At 40.2% G+C, this 21250-nt stretch overlaps 1 long non-coding RNA gene across 1 annotated transcript; it reads right to left on the bottom strand.

The window, feature by feature from the left end:
• Positions 1-2654: 2654 nt before the first annotated feature.
• Positions 2655-21045, bottom strand: LOC134418066 (uncharacterized). Its single transcript, XR_010027674.1, has 3 exons — positions 20507-21045; positions 19132-19295; positions 2655-3129 (listed from the first exon to the last, which is right to left on the bottom strand). It is a non-coding gene; the product is annotated as an uncharacterized LOC134418066 (long non-coding RNA).
• Between the last annotated feature and the right edge of the window lie 205 nt (positions 21046-21250).

Here is a 21250-nt window from a genome sequence, read left to right as displayed (position 1 = left end):
CCCATCGATTCTGCTGGGAGCAGCTCTGAGCACAAATAGCCTGAAACTACAAACACTGTGTGCACTTTCTTCCACTCTGAACCTGGAACAAAGAGTTGCCCCAGTGCTAGCAGGAGAACTTGTATGAGTGAAGGGGGAAAAGACTTTGCTGGATATTCACATGCTTCAAATGAGCATTTTTTCCCCACATCTACATGTATGGAAACGTAAAGCTCTTTCCTCTTCCCCAGGAAATTAGCATCTGTGTTCATCGGTTTCCGCTTCTCGGTTTTCAGGAAGAACCATAATCCCGGTACAGTCATAGCCCATCAACTTTTAATTTCCAGAGCAGCGCAGACCTTCAGATCCTCACAGCATTCCTTCTAACACATCCTCACTGCCCATGAGCACAGACCTGGCATGGCTCTCTGTAGCTGCACACTCGGCAGGAGGGGAGGAAGGAGGAGGGCTCAGCAGACTGTACCAATAAAAAACCCCTGAAATATGCACCCCTCCTAGACTATGATGGGAAGCTTATTTGTCTCTTCTGATCTCAGGGGTGTCTTTGTCCTGAATTTAAAATTTAGAAAACATAATATCAGATCAGTTTAAGAAAACAGTTAAAATCTTAAATGTCATATGTATTTTAAATATCATGAAGGTACATATGCTATTCCCCTCTCTGCCCAGCCCCAAGCTAATATCTGAGAGTGATTTCTATGGATTGCATCATGCCAGGTTACCTGATTGTTACTGCTCCAGTTGATGCGTTACTGGATGTCAGACTGCTGACTGTCAGCTTGTGTTTCTACCCTGCACAACAATGAAAGCAGACAGTTTGTGGGAATAAACCAGTGGGAAGGGCACTGTTAGAAAAATAGCTGTTTAAACATTAAGTATCTCAATAGTTCCTGACTGGAAGTTGATTTTTAAAAATCTTATGGATGTGGGGAGACACAAGCAAAATGTGGGAGCTATCCATTTATTATGTTCCAGTCTGCAAGAAGAAATGTTGGCCAGAAAATATCTTCTGATAGGAAAAAGTCTTTGAGTCAAAGAACAGGTCTGAAAAGTGCTGACCCACTCCTGAGTAAGGGTCAAGTCTTGCTTCAGCCAAGGAAACTTCGGAAGGGGCTGCAAAAGTAACTGCTACATGTGTTGGTCCAGGGCAAAGAGAAATAAATATTTCTCCTCAGGTTCAGGTAAGGAGTATTTCCAAGAGGCAATGGTGAATGTTCATTCTGCAGCCAAAAAGAAAAACAGGCTTTAAGCAGCCTCTCCCCTTCTCAGCACCAGCCTTTCCAGGAAAACTGTGGACTTCTTACATGAAGGTGCGAGGTGGATGATTTTGTGTAGGTAAACATTAACTATCTTCGGCAAAGCATCCCTCCTCCCCTTCTTTTCCCTTCTACCAGCAGCACCTGCCTTGAGAGGATTTGAGAGCAAAGAGCAGCACTCACTCAGCAAGCCCAGCTGTTGCCAGGGAGAGGCAGAGCGTCCATGCAGGGAGAGGCAGAGCACAGCTGCCACTCCAGCCACGCTGCACAGCCCCGCAGATGGGGACACTCACAGCACAGAGGGCATGCCCCGGGGGCAGCACAGCCAAGCCACACACCATGGAGATCCCTCTTTTGTTTGTTCCTAAGTGATCTGTAATCATGGATCCTGGGTTAATTCAGTTCCATCTTCAAAACTGAGCTAAAATAATTGATTCAGAAAGATACCTGCATGGCAGCGTTGGTATTACACCAATCCAAAAGAGGAGAAAATTACTGGTCACAGAGAGAAGGAATTAAAGGGGAAAGGAATGAGAACAGGGAAATCTTAGATCGGCCTTGCTCCCTCCCTCCTCAGCCTCCTGCTTCTTCTGAGCATCCACAGTCCCAGCTCCAGCTCAGATGTTGCCCTGCAACCTTCTTCTTCTAGATGGTGGTTTCGCTGCAGGAAGTTACAGTTCCCCTTTGACTCCACCAAAATAAATCACCTCTTGTCCTTCACCTGTGTTTTCAACCAAATAGATGAGTTACAGTCTTGTGGGTATTTTGCTTAACAAAATAGTAGATAGAGATGCTGCCCTTTCATTTTATCTCCCATGCCATGAAAGTAGCTAAAAGAAGAAAGCCCAGAAACTCACCAAAAGCAGAGCAGAGTTTTCCTCTTCACCATCTGTTATGTTCTGCAGTGAGATGGCAGCTGCTGCCCCACTGCCACAGAGAACAAACCCTCTTGGTATGAAATGCCATAAGGGACTGAAGCAGCTTAATCCACCCCAAGTGTACAATCCCACTTTTTTTGTGTGTGTTTGTTTGGTTTTATTTTAATTTCATAGCATCTCAATACACAAGTTTAAGCTTAAGCTTTACATTCACATAATCCGTCAGATCCTTTTAATGAAATTTGCTGTTAGATGATAAAATTTATACACTTTCTTCTCATCCAGTTTTATTTGTCACTCCATGCCTCCAGTTTTATCCAAATGTCTTGCAAGATTTGAGAAAATCTAGATTTTTTAATGTTTAGTGAACTGGCCTGGCTTTCAGTTTGATGAGGGGAGATGCACACACTGCAAGCTGAGATTTCCTCACTGCTGTGCCCAGGGCAAATTTGCAGCCCTGAGAATGGTACCCAAGGGCAGGTCCCAAGCTCATACTTGTTGACAGTGGGAGAATAGTTCAATAGAATAGCCCAGTCTGAAGCATTAGATTTCCTCCACAAGACTGAAAGCAAGAGCAGTCATAAGAACTAGAAAAAGAACCAGCACCATGTTTTGTACATTTTAGCCTTATTATATACAAAAATTAATATCTTAAGATCAATCAAGTGCCCCAAAAATGACAAAGTAAAATTATGTCAGATAGCAGAGGTCTTCTTAGCCTGATGTTGCCTCAAAATCATTCAGAGAGCCCAAAAGAGGAAATCCCTTTCAAAAGCACCAAAGTTTGCTGGTCAGCCGTGTCTTCTGTCAGAAAGAAGCTGGCATGAGCAGATAGGTAATGCCTTTGGTGTCCCTCTGGATACAGCAGCTTTGTCCTGGTGGAAAGTGGTTCTCAGCTGTTTCCCTTCAGTGGACCAATGTCAGTCTATGCCAGGAGTCTCCAACCACATTCCAACCACACTCCAACCACGTGTCAGTGTAAGGAAATGTGACATCTATGGTAGGGAGAGAGGAAAGGGAAAGTATTGCACAGTGCTACAGAATTGTGGCTATTCAGTTGAAACATGTGACAGCTTTGGCAGTTTCATTTAGCTGTTAAAGGGAGGGGAAAAAGGAAGAAAAAGAAATAAAAAATAAAAATAACCTGTAGCCCGGACATTGTGTAAGAAAACGATTCTATGTAAAACACTGTAAAACACTGTGCTCTGAAGAGCACAAAGCAATGGCAATCACAACAAACTAAAGTGCTCTAAGGGCAGCAAAGGTGCCAAGCAGACAAGAACAAGGGAACTCCTCCACAGCCATGCATATAAAAAGCTGTTAGCAAAAGTGCAGGGATGTTTCCTTGGAAAAACAATTTACAAGTATCGCCCAAAATGAAAGCATCATCCCATACCATGACTGCATTTTTCATTCTTACTAGCATGACAACAAAGGGCTGGGAATGGGACAGCCAAGGATGTGGTGATGCTTCACAGCCCTGTGATAGAGGAAGGGCTGGAGAGAGGTGAGGTATGGACAAAAAAAGCACAACACAGTTGGATTTCTGCTCTGCTCCCAGACTGCACTCAGTGTGTTGTGAGGAGCTGATGTCTTTATACTGCATGCATTTGGCAGGATGCAAGCATAAATGTTTGGCTTCCAAAAATAGTTACACACTAATTTTGATATAGACATCTAGGTTAAACAGTATGAGGTGGGTATTGGTTTTATGGGGACACTAAGGACAGTGCTAAAGCCAATGGTCCCATTTTTAGACTGTTAAATTTAAATTTGGTGAATCCATCTTTAGGAGATCTTATATCTGTCCTATTACATCAGTGTACATACTTGCAACATGTTAACACACCCTCGGGCATCTCACACAAGGTTTTCAGCTCAGACATGGGGTATTCCTGCTCATGCTGATGCCTTGTGAAGGCTGACCTAGAACAGAGACTAGATGGAGCTAAAGAATAAAGTAGGTATTCATTAGAATACCTCAATGGATACACCTTGGGCAGCACAAGAGCCCAGCCAGGACTACCCCCAAGATGAACCCAATATGTTCACAAAAGGGATGACTGGTCATGGGGTCTCACACTTTTATAAGTTCTGGTCCATTTGCATATTGCAGTTAATTGTCCAATTGTCCAATTATAGCTAGTCCCATCCTTCTGGATTTTCTCTCTTCAGTCCACCTTTGTTTATGCTCTTGGCCTGAAATTTGGATCATTTGTCCTTGGTCCTCAGCTAGAGAAGGAATTGTTTTCTCTACCTACTCTGTGAAGAGAGATTACTATCCCCTAATATGAAGCTCAGAATTACACACAAAGCAGTACAGAATCTGAAAAATATAAAAGCTAAAGCCTGAGGCATCAATGCATTTCTTTGAGTGCCCTCCTCTGCAGCTGTCCACAGCCTTGAAAAGCTCAAATTAAACATAGTCATGGGCCTGGCACAAGCAGGTGATGGTTTCAGCAAGTAAACTTACATGGATTCACAAGACTAGGAGGAACCTACACCAAGCTTATCAGTGTTTCTGTGCACCCTAAATGCTATAGGCTCCCAGGTGCTGGGCTGCCAGCCCTCCCTTTGCTGCACCTCTCCCCTGCTGCTCTTCCTGCAGCAGAAGCTGCCAAGCCCTGTGGTGCAGCACACAAGGAAGGCAAAGAGAGCCCACTGGACATGGAGACCTCAGCCAGGACAGTATGGTGCATGAAATTACATTATTCTCCAAACATTTCAGCATGTATCCCATTGCAAAAATCCCTTCTGGTCCTCACAGCTCTTCATGCTGCCAGCACTGAATGCTGGTTTACGGTTGCTGTGATAAACACCTGCGGAAGGACTTGTGATGGAACAGTGGTATTCACCCACCAGAAATGGGAAGGAGGCTTGCTCCCTTTTAAACTGTAGTTATTGCTTCACCATCATCTACTCTATTCTTCCTTGTCAGTTGAATAGGAATTTAAAAGCAGAACTGAATTTTTTTATACATAAACATTTGTGGTAAGCAATGAGCCACAATAGTGTCGCAACCAAAACACAGTTGCTCAACGGCACCTGCTAGTGCAATTACTTTGACACAAAATGTGTTCTTTGCTGTTGTCTACAGGGAGAACCAGCAGCAGCCTGTTACCCTGCAGCTCCAGCTGGAAATAAAATTTGTTACCTTGATCTTGCATCTTATTGCAGCGGAAAAAAAAACAGAATTCCAGTGATTAAACTTGTTTTTCACTTATTATGAAGTGCATGCTATACCCTGCAACCAGATAACCTTGAGAGACAACACTAAACCAAGCTGCTAATTTACAGATAAATATTTTCATGGGACATGAGTTATATGCATGAGGGAAAGCATGCCTGAGGGCATATTTTTCCTTTCTTTTTCTCTATGGCTGGATTAGTTCTAGAGAGAAGGCACAGTCTTAACAACAGTCATCTGTTTCTTTGAATTTCTTTCTTTTCTTCACAAACCCTTCCCCAGTCCTAAGTGGGAGGAAACTTCAAAGTGGCTAAAGACAAAAGAACAACCATAAAATTAGAATGTGATCAGAAGTTCTGACAAGTTTCACCTAAAATAGCTGTCATTGTAGAATGCACAGTGCAGATGCTACCTACATATTCAGGGTTAAGGGTTATTTTAAAGAGGTTTGTGAAAAATAACAGAAGCAAGAAAGAGCATTCCAGGGAGGTTCTAATTCAATGCAACAGGGCATGTAGTTCTGGCGTAAAAGGTGTACAGGACCATCAATTCACAAAATAGACAGTTTTGAGCTGGCCAGTGTGGAAGATCAAAATCACCCCTCTTCATAGCACATCTACAGGGAGCTTGATCCATAGGGACCATGTGAAATTGGGACATTTCTTCACAGTGGGCTATTGGACCAGACTTTCATATATCTATGTACAAGAAGCAACTCAAGGAAACAGTCTGGTAGGCATGGGCTGTCCATCTGCTATGTAGAAATGTAGCACAAGTATAATAATTTGACTCTGAAGGTGTCTCCACAGTTCTTACACCATTGCAGCAATGTATAGTGCCTTACAGTCTATGTAGCCATGTTAAAGCCAACTTTGTTGGAATAAAAGCACAGAAAAACATTAGGAAGCAATCAAATTAAAGGATAAAAATTTATTCTATGTGGGAAATGAAAAAGAATGAAAGAGATGCTAAAGTTATCAGTCTTCATTATCAAGTTATGACTTCAGAGTGATGGACCAAATACTGAAAGCCAATATTCAAAATAAGCATGGTTTAAGTGCTCTTCTCATAGGACATGCTCAGTGGCCCACAAGATAAGGTCTAATTGTATGAATTATGATGGAGTGAGGTCTGCAGAGAAAGGGCTCATGCTACCATTTAACAGAAATTCTGGGGCTGGTACCATTTAGGTTACATCCCATAAAACCAAGGAAAATATCTTGAAAGCATGCTGTAACACTGCTGTAACAGATCTAAAGGAGACTCAAAAGAAATGGCATCTGAGAAGATTGGAAGTGGGCACACAAATCTATGTTTAACATCTATTCACAGCAGTGAGTAGCAGGCTGGGAAAGGCCTCTAAGCTTGTTAATTTTTCTATTTTTGTCTATTCTTTTTACATTTAAAACTGGAAAAGAAGCTCAAAAAAAAATAAAAAAGAGCAAAATGCAGAAAAAAATGACACCTGAGGGGAAAAGATTGCTCTTTGCAACTTGCAAAGCTAACATTGTCTAACAACAGGAGGGATAAATGTCAAAAAACCTAAAAACATTGTGTACAATGCTAGCAAAAGGGCATTACTCACAGCCTGACATAAACAAGTAACAACTCCCATCTGGCAGCAGAAGTCTTAGCAAAGGGAAATACACTGAAACTCCTGCTGTTGATAACTGAGGCCTGCTATGGGAAGTGCCTGCAGGATCCAATTGTGATTGCAGCAGAAGGAAGGGAAATGACATGCTCACGTCCAAAATAACTTGGAGTATGAGAGTATTTGAGGCACTTCAAAATAGCACACACTCAGAAATGAAAAGTGACTAAAAGTGGACAGCGGGTACTGAGCAGTTCAGCCAGATGAGCTCTGAGACTGCTCCTTGCCCCTGACATTTTCAGGATGAAGCATCCACGTTACCATCAGACCTAACACCCCTTTCAGAGCAGGGAAGAGCAGAACCAGGCAGTGCTGGCTCAAACTGAAAAAAACGGAGGCGAAACACTTTGGCAAAATGAAGTCAGAAACTAAAAATCACAAGGTTTTTTTGATAATTCCAGAAAAGAAACTGCCATTCATACGGAGCTTAAGCCCCAGCCTACCAAGGCCAAAAACAGCCTTGCTGTGAGATTCAGTGGGCTTGGCTCATGTCCATCAGCTAAACGCTTTCTCTGGCAAGTCTACAGAGTGATTCAGCCCCAAACTGCTCAGCACAGCCAATTTCAAAAGTCCTATTCATATTCTAAAAAAGGCAACTGGACGTCATTCCACGGTCCCAGTTGCACAATTGTCTCCAAACAGGTGGCAGAAACAACATCCCTCACTGGCCAGAAAAGGCTGCAGAGAAAGTCTGGAGTCTGTGCTAGACCAAGAGTTTACATCTAACACTCATACTATAGAACCCGTTTGATATTTTTCACTCAGATTACTCTCTTTAAAGCACTGGTCAGGCTTTTCTCTTTCTTTTTTTCCCTGATTTCACTCAAGAACAAATATACTCATCTCCTCTTACAGGAAATCACATTAGCATGTGGAACTGACACAGCAAACAGTAGCAGGCATGGTAATATACTTGAGGGGCTTTCCATTAAAGCAGGAAGAAAGATTCACAGAAATTAAATTAGCATTTTTAGATAAAGCAATAATATTTTGGATAAAGGAGATTGGAATACTTCTCACAAAATAGGAATTTTTGGGAAAAAAAAGCAGATATTTTTTCAGCTTACCTAGGAAGGATGAAAATCATTAGGCTAAAAAATATATTATTTGGCCCATCTTTTGCAAACAGAACTTTTTAAAAAGGTTCTCTCCCCACAAGTTCCAGGCAATTTAAGAGAAGCAAAGAAATTGATATTTTACCAATCTGACAGGGGAACAGATCAAAAATCAACAGGAAAACATTTAAATAGTGACTATCAACATTAAGATCTTTTTAAAATTGAAAGGCTTGTTTGGACAAGGTGTTTATTTCAATATTTTCCTGAATGAAATTTTTACTGTTTCTTTAAAAATAACATTTTTGTGCTTTAAAACAATCCAGCTGACAAGGAAAAGATGTTGAAGATTCCACAAACTTAACTCTGTGTTTTGAATTTAGCTTAAAATTTAAAATCCCTTCTACTGGCCTCACTTCTCACCTCCCTCTAGATTTTCAGATTTGGGCCGATGAACAAAATTATCTGTTGCTCAGACATGTTGTTTGAACAATGGCATAGGGTGAGTCTGCAATGTGGTGGCACTGCAAGAGAGCAGGAAATCTCTTGGCAAAGGAAGAGCTCTGCTCATGAGAACAACACTGCTGAGTTCCCTGTTCCTTGTGCTTGCTGTGAACAGTCCATGCAGGGTCAATGCCTGCAGCACACCTCCTCTCTCTCCCAGGGCAATGTTCCTTGGCATTTGCAGCTGCTGAAAATACTGCAGGACAAAACATCATCAGGCCACATGGGTCCACAGCGCAGGAAAATGTTCCATAATATTGCAGCGCACAGCTGTTCTAGAAGGCCCTTGATGAGATAAAGCAAAGACTAAAAATGACTTTACAAAGAAATAGAAGGCCAAGTTTCCCTTGTCAGTGAAGAAAATGTGGCCGTGCTTTTATAGCATCAAAAAGTTCAGAGAGACTTCAGTAGGAACAGGATTTTAAGAGTGCATGCACCAGTCTCCCTATAGACAACTTATTTCCTTTTGTCTTGAACATAATGTGGGAAGATTTTTTGCTTGCCTTTATTTTAGTCTTTTTTTATTGTCTTGGGCAAAGACATGAGAAGGAAGTCTCTCTTCTGTAGTAATAGGAGCATGTAGGATCTTGTTGAGGAAGAAGAAATAAAGTGCATTCCTACTGGAATATTGCAGCGTTTCTCAGCTGCAATTTCACTGTTCACACACTTCAAGCATGAAAACATAAAGGATCATATAAGCATTCCCATTGGCACTCTTTTCATTTCTTACCAAGAAAAGCATCTTGAAGAACTTGTCTCATGTTTGATGAAAAAAAATGCAAAATTCATTATGTGCTAAACATTCATATTTAATAGAGTTTACTACAACCCTTTCAAAAGGAAGAGAAAAAAAAAATAATAAAAAACCCAAACCAAAACAAGACCAAAAACTAAACCAAAACTAAACCAAAACCGAACAAATCTCCTTACAAAAAAAACCAAAGCAAAACAAACAGGCAGGGAATATGTCACTCAGCAATGTTCCAAATACTCCCAACTTGAGCTCTGCTACAATTAAAACAATTGGTTAGAGCTGAGAATTGCTTCCTTTTTCCATTCCTCTTCCCTCTTCTTTTTTTTTTTTTTGGGAGGAAAACAGGCAAACAGAAAAATTTTCCCTGGTGAACTGTAACCTGTGTTTGATATTGAGGCCAAATTATACAACTGAATCAACACACTTTGATCTCTAACTACCACTTTTCTATCTTTTCATCACACATAAGCCATTCAGCTTTCCTCTCTGATTTTCTCCCCCTCCCCTTGGAACACACCCATTTGCAAGCTGCTGTGCAGTGCTGACCTTGTCTTTAAGATCCCCCTACATGACAAAAGCTACATTAACCTTGCCAAGGCAGAAGGACAGGGTCAGGTTGTGCAGGTTTGCTTTCCCAGGAGAATCTAGACATTTATAACTGAGAAGTTTAAACATGTTGTAAGAATATAAATGTCCTGTATATATATAATGTAGTATATATGCTCACGTAATATGCCCTAACAGGAACGCTTGCAAAATGTCTGGCAAACAACCAAATGGTATTAAAAGGCTGTCTTTCCTCACTCCACATTGTAATGTTTCATTTCCCTGATGTTAAATTAAATGAACATAGCAATAACAAAGGTTGAAAGGGAAAGGTGTACTGCAGAGCCTCCCTAAGCAGGAGCTATATCTGTAGAAAATTAATATCTGAGCAATAGAATGCTTTGGTTTTTTAATCAAAGCAGATTATTCATTTTTGCTCCAAAATGAGTGGGTTTTCTGTGTTTTTCTCACAAGTGAGAACTTCTTTTTTCTCTTGAATATTTAGTTACTGGAAAAGAAGAATTCACTAGAAAGTACTTTAGTTAACTCAAATAGAATCATGTGTATCCACCACAATCCTGATACTCAGGAGCAACAGAGAAATCTGAGGAAGATGCACTTCAGGAACCCCTCCAAGCAAGTCTAAACATAATGGTTTGGAAATCTTCCCTGATTCCTCCTGCAGTTTACTTTGGCTGATGTGGAAAAAAAAAAAAAAAAAAAAAAAGCCCACATCTTTTTCATGCAGAGATTAAATATGTGCACAAATCTTTGAAGAGGTGAGGCCTAGCAACCTCTTGTTACTCTTGTTAGAAAAACAGAGGAATATACGTGATGGTGGATTACATCTCTTTCTCTCTAGACACTATAAAAGCTAAGTGGAGACTGCAGCACCTTACAGATTAATTATCAAGTGCACACTCAGCTTTTCATTCCTTTTCTCAGTTATTCCTTCTAGCTGACAGCTGGTAGTTTTACTTTGTTCTTGCTTTGAGAGTGCCTACATTCTACTGGCAATAAGTCCTTTGAAAGAACTATGGATGAACAGAGTGTCTTCCAATGAATCCCATTTCATCTGTCAGAGTCCAGAGATTTTAAGAAGCTCATTTTGAGTGAATTAGAATAACAGAAATACCCTTGAAGACTTCTTTTGGAGAGGGCAGGTCTGCTCTGGAGCACTTATAGCTCAAAGGCAATTAGCACATAAATTTGCAGAAGAAACTCTGACTTGGTGGCACAAAGGTACAGTACCACACTGGTGTGAAAAGGCATTCAGAAAACAAAAAAAAAAAACATTCTGTGTTGTTGGTTTGAGTTTAGATTGGATTTTTTTTACTGGACACTAGAAGTTATGCTTTTCAGATTTTTCCCCTTTGGAAATGAACCACTTAAATGTGTTGTTTGTGAAGACTATGAAATTCTTTGTGGACTCCAGCAGCTAATACTGTAATATAATGACTCATAGATCTCCTGGTGTAAGTAGGCTAAATTTCCATAGAGGCTGCACTTTGAAGTCAGTCCTACAGTGGATGTTGAGTCTCACTCCTAGAGAAAGAAATTACACACCAAATGTCATGATGCCATGCATCTCTGACAGACTCAGGCTGGGAGACAAAACTCAAAATGCATGTAGAGAATAGGGCTTGATCCATTGAAGCAAGTTCATGCACATTTTAGGAAACTAACTTTATTTAAGGTGTTCACGTTAAAGTAACACAAAATCCTAAAGTAGAATTATCATCAAAGGCACATGAAGGACCAAAAACCAGCTATGCTTACAATCCAGTTATTAGTATAACAGCTTCAGTGGTTCAAAGAAACCTGCAGCAGAATGAAGTGGATGCTGGAATGAGCTCAGGCTGCAGTTCAGACCTCAAGAAACCATCACTACGTCACCCCAAAAAGAGAGCTGGACCCACCCTGTGCATCACTTCACCAACCCCAAATGTCAAAAGAATCACTTAAAACATTATAAAAGGTAAAAGTGGTTGAGATGTCAATAAAAGTGCAAATGGAAATGGCAAAAAATTCACAAAACATGAGCAATGGAAATGAATCCAGAAAGCCATGCAGTCAGAAGGTTAGAAAGCATGACTCAGGAGAATTACAAATGCTAACATGCCATTGACAAATGTGAGGCAAATACTTTTATACATAACTGGACAGAAATGAAGCTAAAAGAGCCCAGATAGAACTGGGGGAACAACCTAAGCTCTCACTGCAAGGAAAAAAAGGAGCAAGGTTAATCCCCTGCAGGTAGCTGGAATGTGAAGAAGCAACAGAAATTCTGACTTGGATTAGTTTATTAGGGATCACTCAGGAGATGAACACAATCACCACACACATTTGCTGTCTGTTATGAAACATGTCATAATTAGAAAAACAAAATTCAATAACCAGGGTCCCACCAGGGTGTACTCAACCATTCAAAATGTTATACAAAGAAAGAGCAATGGTTAACAAGAAAACCAGTTTATTTGTCTTCTTTATCAGCCTCAGCACACATTATGTGGACACAGACTTGGGTAAATTCAGTATTGGCTAGCATATTGTACCATCACCATTCTTTGCCAAGAAATACATTTTAAAATAACCCACTAACTATGCATCAGTTAATTTGGGATCTCATATTTTAAGCACTTAAGCTTTTATGTCAGCAGTGTTCTGCACTTAAACCCATGCCCACTGAAGCTTCTGTTTTGAACATCCTGTCCTATTCCCAAAAAAATAAAATGCTTGCAGAGACCATTGGCTTTAGCTGTCCCTGTGACCATTCAGCCTCTTGTGTGGCCAAGGCCTTGAAGCCTCAGGTATGAGAAATTGAAATGCAATAACCTAAACTTTGTAAAATAACTGAAATTTGCTATGAATAATTGGTCTTTGGGCAACATAGCTTAATCTGTGGCATATTACACCCTTCTCCCTCCTTCCCACTGACCCCTGAGCCCTGAAGAGAAGTAAAACATATCCTTGAAATGTATTAATAGAAAGAAAGGCCCATATCAAAGATGATTATGTATAAACTGTAGGAAAGCTAGCTCTCCATTAAGGTTAAGGCACTGACAAAGCTAGTAAATGTAAACAGGCAGAATGCTCAATCACTGAGAAAGAGTAAAACTTTGTAAATCACCCAAATCAAGACAGAAACTGCTTTATCAAAAGATATGAAAAGGACCAAACTACATTTTGTGGTAGATAAAATGTAAAGAATCAGAGAGCTAAGAACCAAAATGCCTTGGAAGGCAGTATGCTCAGGAAGAACTGCATGTATTGTATTCATGCCGCTGGGCTCCCAGCATAGAAGGGATGGGTTCTAAATATGCACTTAAATTTCATGCTCTAACTCTTGCAAAAATAATGAAAGACAAATTGTCAGAAAGGTTGAGCTAGTTTCATAAGTTCTGATACTTTAACTTATTTTTCCCCTATAGCAGATATATCTACACACACACACACACACACACACATAAAAGGCCTCTGTGAGGTGACAGTCAGAGAATAAAAATATTTTTTTCTGATCCGTGAAGGCAAAAGTTCTATTGTAATTCACTTGAGGTTTTGGGAAGAGCAGTTCATGGGTGGTTAATATTTTGCCTGACTCACTGAGAAGAACTAATAAAAGTAAAAGCTCTGCAGCTGCTCCTTCTAATCTGAACATAAATCACAAAGGCAGGCACAAACAAAAGGCAGGTGAGTTCTCAACTGAACGATTAGAAGGAGGAAAAACAAGAGGGGAAAATGGGTAAAGAAATCCACCAACTTCTTCAACAAAATTTAATCAGAAAAGTGGTTTAGAAAGGGGGTGCAAATCTACTGAAAACAAAGTTTCAAATAACAAACATCAATAAAAGCAGAAAATAAATAATAGCCTCAAGGCCAAAGTCTAGAGATTAGCGGAGCAATCAAAATGAGCCAGAAACAAACAATCATAAGTCTGCGAAGCAGTCTGTCAAGCAAACAGCTCTCAAAACCAGATTTAGAAAACAAGCTCAGTGGAGGGAACGGTCAAAGGCTGACTGATAGAGCCAATATTTCCACCCCGGCTGGGATTTCTTGGTGAGTGACAACTTAATGAAATAAAAAGACTTTTCCTAAAAAGCAAGTACACTTTGTGAGGAAAAGGGATCATAAGGAACAGATCAAAAGTTTGCTGCCATAATCTTAGCATTAAACAGAATTATTCCCTCTTGGCACTGAAAAATATTGGTGACATTGACTTAGGTTTACTGTTAGGAAATGTATTGAAGCTGGACTGCAGGATGCAGTATACATTAGCTCGAGTGACAATAATTAATACGCTTTTGATGTACAGTCAATCAAAATACACACTGAGCAGCCTTGCCCTGACTGTGGATCTGGATACTTATCTTAGACAAAATATGCAAAATATCCCCTTCTTAATCTTCTGCATCCTCCTAAACCAATGAGATTTGCAGGCTACTGCAGCTCTCAGACAATTGTGGGCTTATATATTGAGGATTAGAGTGCCACAATGTGATCATTTGGTCATGCAAGACCCTTGCCAGCAAGATCATAACACAACAATAGAAATATTTCAGAATATTTCCAGCCCTTGCATCTAGACTGTTGGCAAGTTGAATTTTATAATTGTGCATGAATGTTCCAAAATTTAACTATAAAAAAATAACAATTTCCTGCCACATATTAAAAAAAAAAACCAAAACTGATCTCTTTTTTTGCCTAAATATTTATTCTGGTAAATGTGACTTTCACCGCTGCCTCTTTTTACAGTGAGACCCTGCTGCAAATCTCCTGTTGCACTCCCCCTGCTGAGACAGGCTGTTGCCACATTTGGCAGGGACAAGCCCAAACTTGCAAAGTCTGTGCATATTCTGAACTTTCTGGTGACAAACCTCGGCACTGAGGTTAGCAGAACTAATGACATGCATGAAGATGAGTGCACATCTAATCAAGTATTTGCCGGGTCAGACCCCATTATAATATTATTAACACAGGATCATTTAACGGAGAGACCAGAAACTTTTCTTTGTGTCAGAGGAATAAATCCCCTACTGTTTTAAAGCTCCTGAACAAATAGGGTTTTCATATTTGTCTGTGTCTGCTGTCTATTTTGGATCTTTGTCATTTACCCTGGCCCACATTTTGGCCTGGAGCAGCTGAGAGAAAAGTCTGGACATGTTTATTTTTTTATTGCCCATGGAACAGAGCCACGAGATAGTCCTGCCTGAAAGGAAACTAGCCCTGATTGCATGACTGATGGGATTGTAGTGTAAAAAAAAAAAAAGTCCATTTTAAAGTTTACCCAAGAGCGGTATCTCTTCAAGTAGTGTGACCCTATGGCTTCATTTAACATTTCTGGGACAGAGTTTGCAAGGTTAATGTGTTAAGACAGTAAAAACTTTCCCTTTGCCTTGGGCACATCACTTCTATTCAGCAAGGCAAATAACACCCCACCTACAGCAGCCTGCCCAGAAGCCCAAACGCTGCACAGCAACAAGCCTCTGTTTCTTCCCGTCTCCTTGTCTCCTTGAGACTGACATTGCCTGGGCGCTGAATAGCCTGGTGGGAAGAGTTCAATGCAGGGTTTGCACTTTCCCAGCCATTAGCCAGCTGCCACCGCATTTCATTATCTTAGGGGGTGCTTTTGTACATCAAAGGCACTTCCAAACAGTGAGATGAAGTGGAAGTAACTGAGCTTGGTCCACGTTGTAAGTTGCAGTATTATTTATTGTCGTTATTTTTTTGCGCCCGTCTCATGCCATCTGGCCCGCTAACTGTAAAGGCTGCTGATGGAAAAAAGACCCAACACACCCCTCTCAGTTTCTTGGAGTGAATCCTGCTGAACAACTAGGCCTCGGAGCAACTGCCTGTTGTTATCAGGACTCCTCATTGTTTTGCACAAGGAGCCCTCTAAAAAGCTGGGGGAAAATACAAAGGTAGCAGACAGGATCTCATGTGAAAACAAAGTAAGCAGAGCATGAAAAGCGTCACTGAGATGGCTTTTACTTTGCTTTCTTTCTGATGTAGCCAAGAAATAAAGAGTTGAAAAAGATTTTCTTTCAGTCTTCTAAAGAAGTTTGCTGTGAATAAACCGAGGTAGTGAGTTTTGCATAAGAGTGCCTAAAATCACTGTTCAGCTGTTTTAACTTACTTCAGCTTTTGTCTTACTATGACTTTCTTTTAATGACAAAAGCCCATATGGCTGGTGATTTATTGTGCTTCTCCACCATTTGAAACCTGCTTTCCATTGCTGGAAATCTCTAATTGATATATTCACAAAATCTTTAGAATTACATTAAAAGGTGAGAAAAAGTGAAATCTCTCTATGTGTCACAGACTGCTTGTGAGGGGCTTAAACAAGAGTTGTCAGTGGACATATAAGTTGCACTCTTACATAGTGGCTTGGTTTCACAGGCCACAGAATAAACTACAGCAGATTTCTACTTTGTGCCTACCTGCCACCCAAATGTCCTGCTGCCAGAAAAATAAGCTCAATAAGAAATGCTCAGATTTTCATACTGACGTTTTATGACATAGATATTTTGTCTAATGATTTATTTTGCTTTCCTTTAACCATTAACTTGAGACTTTAGAAATACAGTAGTTTGACTGTGAATGAGTAGGGGAAATTGTGCAATGTCAAGGTACTATGTCTTAAGAATTGTCCACTTGCAGAACATTTGTTCTTTTCTTTATAAAATCACAACATTGTTTTCCTTTCTTATTTGCTTACCATGAAAATAAGTATTTGCTATAGTGAATTCTCATGTGAAAGGCTCTTATTCTGTAAACCAAGGCACACAGATAAAACTTTTGCTCACACAGTTTCTAAAGGTGAGTGTGCATAAAGAAGAGTTTGCAGAATCAGGGTCAGAAATTTGCATGTCCTTTAGTAGGCTAAATTAACTTAATTTGATATTGGCATGAATAGGAGCTGAGTACAAGACATTTAATTTGATCCTCAAATCTCTTTCTAGTTTGCACTCACTGCAGATGACCTGTAGCTGTGAAATATCTCCCTGTAAGCTGGCAACTAGATTGCTATCCAAACTGACTTGGAAACAGTAGTCAGAGAAAGCAAGCTACTGGCAGCCAACATCAAAAACAAAAATGCCTGACCTTGACTGTTCTTAACACAAAAGCCCTTTTCCTGCTGTTTTTCAATGAATGAACAAACGAGAGCCAGCAAATTATATAGCAGACACTTTCCTCTGAAAAGATAAAATAAATCTGTTTTATTTCTATATACAATCTGCTTCACAAGCACAAAGACAGGAAGCAATATTGGGAAATCCTTAAAAATATGATTTGTGCTGGATAGAGTCTCTTCCTTCTCCTTTAGATCACTTAGAACAAATAGTGAGCCAAGAATTTCCTGAACTTTCGCAATTTGCTTGGAAAATGTTTCTCCCTTCCCTGCAACTGCTTTATGAAAAAATAGTTTATTCCTAGTGGTACGTTTTGAATTTCACTTAAAATAAAACTGCATCTTATATAGTCTGCTCCAGCTCTACTTCTGCCATCCTGGCTTTCATTGTAATGGGATTGAACAGGTGCTGTGACAGAGCTTTATTTTCAAGCTGCACACAGATAATCATCCCCATTTTAGAGCGTGGCAGGAATGCCTTCTTGGGTAACCAACCCTGCACCACACAAATGGGGAGAACAGCCACAAATAAATAAGTCCTTTGCTCAGTTTTAGAAATATGAGCGAGCCAGATGTATTCAGTAGGTCTTCACCAGACAGATTTGTGTGGCAGCCCACAGGAGGTCTAAGGCTCACGGGACAGACATTTTTATGCGGATGAACTAGGAACCGCTCAAAAGCAATATGGCCAATGCAAGTAGGTTTCCCATCTGTTTCAGGCAATAGGATGGCACTTCTTTTGTCATTTCAATGAACATTTATTCCCCATTCAGGACCAAATGGGTAAAATAAGGCCCCTTGATAGGCCGGATGGGCAGCATTTTACCCCAGTGGCCCCACAAGCTGTCGTTTGGGCTATGGCACCTGGACAAGACACCGCTCAGGGAGGCAGCGTGCAGTGTCTTCTGCAGGGAGGTGGGCAGCCAGCACAACCCCACTCTACCGGGGTTTGGGGGAGGGAAAAGATGGAGCAGCATGAAGCTGCAGGGCACAGGGCACTGAGCAGTTCAGGGAGGAGAGGGAAAGGCTCCAGGAGGGGCTTGATCTCTGGAGAGGTGAGTAGTTGGTCTTGGCATTATGTTCGTCTGCGGGGAGAGGCTCATTTCACCCTCTGATAAATTGGATCAGGGATAAAATCACTTAATTATCCTTCAGTCTCAGTTTCTCACCTGATGAAAGCAGGACCATGTTTCGCTATCCCACTGGAGCAGAGGAGCAGCTGAGGACGTGGCCCCCAGCGCTTTGTGCCCTCCTGCAGGGAGGGTCTCCCCAGCAGCGCAGCCTTGCGACCCTCACTGCGGGCAGGCGCACTAAGGGCAGCCTGCAGCTCGCCCAGAAACTGCTCCCCTGGAGAGGGGCTGGCTCCAGCCCCCACCTCCCCTCTGCCACTCTGCCCGGCTGGCACATGGATGCTTTTCCCTGCCAGCTGGTTGGGAGCAACCAAACTGCCAGAACAGAAAGGCTCTGGGGCAGCAGGAAGGAGAAAGGCAGCTGGATACGGTACTTCCTTGCTGCTATCAGGAAAAATTAGAAAGAGATAATGCAAATGGCACTGCATTCACAGGTGACCCACAGACCTTTCCTTCCAGGAGAAAAGGGACTGTGCAAACATGCTGCAGCTCTTAGAATTCCCTGTAAAACATGCAGCAGCAATGGATGAGAACTGGTCAACCAGCTCCTAAATCTGATGGCCCGAGGAAAATGGGAGTTTAAATGATGTATCCCATTCACCAAAACAATGATAGTAGAAGGGTCCCATGAGAAAATGTATTTCCTCTGCTTCAGAGTCTCTTTAAATACAGCAAAGTCCAAAGATAATAATAGTTCTCACTTTGTTTCAGATATGGTAAAGTACAAGCAGCTTTCTTCAGATTTATATTTCATTAAAGGTCACCGTGAATTATGATTCTATTCTGAACTGCTCAGCTGTTACCATGCAGGGTCACTGTCTGGACAGCCCTCCCAACACACCAACAGCTAATGAGCAATGACAATAAGTTAGGAGGCACAATTCAAGGAAACAAAAAACAAAAATGGAAGGATATGAATTCTACAGAGCACACAAAGAGAAAATGGGTGGGATGCTCATTTCCTCAAATTGTGTACCAACTTCATAAGTTAGCTACAAATTTTCCCCCATTAAAGGATGAGGGTATCATCTTACATCCCACCTTTGTGTTCTTTGTCCAACACTCCACTCTGGATCTGATCTCTGCTTCTTCTGTTTGAAGAACTGTAACATTTTTACATGTTTTTGAAACATGGAGTATAGTTGCTGACATGATTCACATGCTGGTCTTGCAGCACAGAAAATCAACAGATGATTTCAAAATATCTGCAAAAAGAAAAGAATCACAGTGCAGACGTACACTAACTTATACTCAAATGATTGTGCTTGAGCTATATTTAGCAAGACAATAAATAAAGGACGGATTACAACATCATGAAAACAAAACAGATTTTTCATACAAAATCTTGCAGCAGCTTTCAGACAGGATTAATCTGCATTTCTAAAGGAGATATTTTTAACATATATTTTTTAAAGCTCTGGGTTTAGTTTCTTGTTATTTCATTGTCTCTTGTTTCCCCTCAAAAAGCAACACTTTTTTTTTTTCTTTTTATTTTCTTTCTATTTTTTTTTTTTTTTTTTTGTAACTTAACAAATACATTTTAATCCAGTTGTTTAGTTTCTGTGTTATCATTGCTGGCTTCTGCTTTCAATATGATACACACAGTAGCTAAAAGTGCTGTTGTACTGTTACACTGTATGCAGTACACTGTGTACCAAGTGCATGTTTATTCTTGTTTATTCTTAATCCTTAGCAGTTCTCAGTCATGAAATAACAAGACAAAGCTCCTTTTTTTGTTTTGGTTTTTTGTTGTTGTTGTTGTTTTTTGTTTTGGGTTTTTTTTCTTGTTTGCTTCTTTGGTTTTTTTAAGGGAAAAATGTGGAAAATACTGTATCTATTTTAAGTATTCTCTCCTCTGGTATCTAGAGGTTGGAAACATTGGCGAGATGCAGGATTTCCATAAAACAATGAGAAGTGATTCCATGTAAAAATACTGATTTTTACAGATCCAATTTATATATCTTTTACTTCAAAATTATGGAATTGTAAGCTAAATAAATGTGTTATATTTGTAAGGTGGCTTTTTCCAAGGAAATATTTATGTGTTTAGGAGACAGTAAATTTATATTACTATAAAACAGATTTACTTAAGTATCTAATGACCATTCCAGCAAAGAACATATTTGGTTTTTGGGGTTTTTTACATCAAATACACACTCTTTATATGAGGAAGAGTTGCACAGTAAGCATGGGTTTATGTTAAAAGACAAAATAGCAAAACATGTAGTTTAGTATTTTTCAAGACAAAACAAAACAAATGAATATTTGTACCATTGTTAGAATGTCACAGATTAGATGCAAATCCAGAGTTAGTCAAATCTAAAAAGAAACGAAACTGAAAGAGGATGCTCTTCAGCAAAGAAAACTTGGTTTGACAGTGTTAAACAGATAGCTGGGATCTGCTGGGAATACATACCTTGCTTTCATCTGATTGACCTCATATCATTGCTATGGTGCATAACTACACCTGACAGGTCATTGATTGTCAGAATGTAAAGCAAATCCTTGGGGAAATAACTTGGCAGAGAGCAGCTTCCAGTGTTTTTCACATTCCCACAGCAAAAATTCAAGTCTCTACTCCAGTATTCACCACATATAGAGAAGAAAGAAAAACAGTGCCCTTACAAAAGGCTTTATAAATGACAGAGATGGTTAGCAACTGCCTCACATGTCAATTAACAGATTTCAAGCTCAGATCACAAATATGACAGAATAATGTTGATTTCAAATTTCAGAATGAAAAAAGCAATACTTTTTTTCTCTCTTTGGCCCAGCTTTCACATCACAACTCCAATAACTTTAACACTTTTCACGTTCAGTCCTGCTTGATAATTTTGCCGAAAGTATGCAGCACACACACACGTGCACAAGAAAAAACCCCCACAGATTAGAATGCTGTTTATTCTGCTGCCACAAAAGCAATTTTACTCTACTTTGTGTGACCAAATGCACCATAATGTTTTCATCACCAAGTTAAAGAGAGTATGCCTAATGGCTTATACAGTCCTACTACACAAGAACCCCATTCAAACATTTGCTTAAGTCATGCATGGCTTTAGTCACATGCATAATAGCCTACAGACAAAAGACACAAGAGACAAGGAGGGCTTTATGTATCAAACTGAAAGTAATATTTCCCTGTGTTGATACTATGTAAACA

Source organism: Melospiza melodia, chromosome 4 (genome assembly GCF_035770615.1).
Source record: "Melospiza melodia melodia isolate bMelMel2 chromosome 4, bMelMel2.pri, whole genome shotgun sequence".
Taxonomy (NCBI): domain Eukaryota; kingdom Metazoa; phylum Chordata; class Aves; order Passeriformes; family Passerellidae; genus Melospiza; species Melospiza melodia.
Note: the sequence above shows the minus strand (reverse complement) of the source record. Positions and strands in the feature narration are given on the sequence as shown.